Source organism: Vulpes lagopus, chromosome 1 (genome assembly GCF_018345385.1).
Source record: "Vulpes lagopus strain Blue_001 chromosome 1, ASM1834538v1, whole genome shotgun sequence".
In the NCBI taxonomy this organism is placed as follows: domain Eukaryota; kingdom Metazoa; phylum Chordata; class Mammalia; order Carnivora; family Canidae; genus Vulpes; species Vulpes lagopus.
In genome coordinates, this window is record NC_054824.1 from 165,534,086 (window position 1) to 165,537,508 (window position 3,423).

The following is a 3,423-nucleotide window of genomic DNA, read 5'->3' on the forward strand; positions in this document are numbered from 1 at the left end:
CCCGGGAGGATGCTTTTCAACACCGTTCTCAGCAGGCCTAGTCTAAGATTCTACAAAATGTACATGAGGGTCGTACAAAAAAGGTACGTTATTTCATTGTGATTTTTTGAGACCCTTTCATGATGTTACATTGTCCTCGCCTCCGTTGTCTGCACTCTGCAGCCTCATTGGAGAGACACTTACGGCCCAATTCCTCGTATTACCATGAATTCCTTTTGAACTCCTTTACCGTCTAACCACGTGTTCTGTTACCCTTACAGTGCTCGACAGTAAAGCTGATGGTGCCACTGGTGTGCTTCATATACCGTGCCCGTGGTCTGGTCTTCCTTTGATGACAAAGGAGAAAAAGAAAATTTCTCTTTGACCCTGTTTCTAAGTCAGAACTGACTCATCATTAATTTATTTTGTCCCAAGAGAGTGACTCAAGCAGCAGTGTTTGGATACATGCAAACACATGTGTATGTACAAATATTTCACAAATCATTGCCCCACTGCACACGCTTGCATCTTAACGTTGATCCAGTTTTTTAAATTCTCAAAGAACTTGGTAACTATCTTCTTACTATTCCTTTCACTTCCTTATTTACTTAATACAAAGTATCTGTTATTACAGGTTCCACACAGAAAATATGCTTAAAGTTAAAGCAGACAGGATAGGAGACATTTCAAAGAAGCAACAAAACATTCACTAGGAAGATAGGTTTAGGGGGGAAAGGCGGATGCAGCTCTCCTTTACACACCTTTCATAGAACCAGGATGACCTTAAAAAAAAAAGAACCAGGATGACCTTAGATGGACCATCCATTGACATTGATACTATCAGAGCACTATGGAATTATTCCATTGTGACCCAGGGTAACCCCAAATAACTGAAATTGCCCCTCCCCCAAATGGTAACAGAAACACTGTGCTTTAGCACTAGATAGAATATGAATTTTCCATTTGGATCAAAGCTTTCCTGTGTTTAAAATATTTTGTTTCCTTTTAATTCCCGAAGCATTTGCAACTACTGGGGAAAAAAAATCAATTACGAGGGATAAAGGTTATCATAGAGGTAGAACTTGGTGTATTGTTTGGTTTTTATTATCTGAGAGAATACTAATTTAAGCATAGCAGTCTGGCTTCTCTGCTAATTCATGCATGGTACATAATAGATGAGTATAGTACAGTGGCTAAGGGCAGGGATTCTGAAGCCAGACTGAGCTCAAAACTGGGCTCTGATACTTATTAGGTAAATACTTAACCTTATCCATGAGGTGATGATGATGACAATAATATCTACCTTATAGAGCTGTTGTTAAAAGTAAACTGGTTAACAGAAAGCACTTAAAACAGCATTTGTCATTTAGTAAGTGTCAGATAGCATTTACTACTAGTACTCAAAAAAATAGTGTTATCAGAAGTCCATCAGATTTTCCAAGCCACATTTTTTCAAGTGGTGTAGCTTAAATTATGGAACAAATGTTACAGTATTTATTCGGGTGAGGCTCCCTCCACCACTTGCCACCAGCTAACAACAAAAACACCAACCAATAAAAACACGTGGAATCATATTGCCTTATTAGTCATCCCTATGTGATTATGCATATGTGGACTATTATATAATACCTTTGTTTTGCATGTGAAGATTTTTCTACCATTGATTCTTAAGATCCTATCTCAACTGCAACAAATATCTTTCAGGTGGAGACTTAAGATATGCATTATCTTGTAGATATTTTCCATTCTTTCATTTTCATTTATTTAAAAGATTTTATTTATTTGAGAGAGAGCCAGAGAGATCACAGAGGGAGAGGCAGAGGGAGAAGTAGACTTGCTGCCGAGCAGAGAGCCTGACGTGGGGCTCTATTCCAGAACCCTGAGATAGTGACCTGAGCTGAAGGCAGATGCCCAACTGACAGAGCCATCCAGGCACCCCCATTCTTTCATTTTCAAAGTGAAATGGGAACTTTAAGAATGGGGGATGGTGACATACTAAGGAGAAATCTATTTCATTAGGTGTGGGAAATGATTTCATCTCAATATAAGCAAAGGATTGATTTAAAACAAGGATTACATTTAAATAAATTTCACAAAGTGAAATGGGAACTTTAAGAATGGGGGATGGTGACATACTAAGGAGAAATCTATTTCATTAGGTGTGGGAAATGATTTCATCTCAATGTAAGGAAAGGATTGATTTAAAACAAGGATTACATTTAAAACAACTAAAACATTTAAAGGATCCCAAGTAGTACCATCTCCAACTGAACTGAGGGCAACTGTGAGCTCCAGGCAGGGGCAGAAACCAGGTGAAAAGAAGTAGCTTGGATGGTGCAAAGTAGCTCAGGGGTGATTTCAGCCAACTGATAGCCAGGGACTGGCATGAGAGATCACACAGACCCATCACCAATGTTAACAAAGCAACGTTGAAGGCACAGATGCTTATCATCTTTACCTTCCCTGTTATAGGAGCAACAACACTATTTCCAGAAGCAAGGGACTTGTGAGCAATGCCTCACTGATCCCTGTCTTTACCAGTCTGCATTTCCAGGCTATTGCCACATTCTTACATTGTCTTTTCCTATCTGCTTTTTTCTCTACATGTGAATGAACAGTGTTCTTTTAGACTCAGCTCACCTCAGCTGCATTCTGCTGCTGTAAGCCTTTCCTTCCTACTAGCTTCCTTTCCTTTCCTTCTGAGTAACTCACTAACACAAAAATATTTCTTCTGCTCATCACTTTGACGACAATGTTTCCCCTCCCCTATTATGTACAATGTCCAAATTTTTCACCTGTTTCAAAAATTATTTTCCAGGACCCCCTGGATTATAATCGCTTGATATATGTCATCCTTTGTTCCTCAAATCTCCACCTCTCCTATGGCAGGCATATGTGTTTTATCCAATTAGCCTGTTTCATGATGTCTTCTTTCTTAGCTATGACTTTTGCAATAATCATATTCTCCGCAATATGGTTCCCAAGTGACTCCTCTTACAGTACTCAGGATTCTGCTCAGATTCTGTCTTCTTCATAAGAGAATCTCAGACTCATCCACAGACCCTTAACAGTTTCCCTGGATTCTACTCAGTACCTAAAACAAGCACAGCTGGTAAGAACTCTTTGCCTTAATATTTGATTACCTCCTTCTAAGGTAATTGGAGGAGAGGTGGTACTGCAAGGCTCCACAATGATCCCTGTCTTTACCAGTCTGCATTTCCAGGCTAGTAAAGATGTGAAATTTTGACGTGTGGCTCAGCATCACAGGGTTGGAAAGAACCTTAGAGGTCACTTAGGCTCGTCTGGAATTCCCTCTACAATAACTCCAGGGAGGGAACTCATTTACCTTGAGGAGTTCTTTTTTGTTTTTGTTTTTTAAGTTGGGGGGGTGGGGGTGCCTGGGTGGCTCAATTGGTTGACATTGTGTTTCAGCTCAAGTCATGA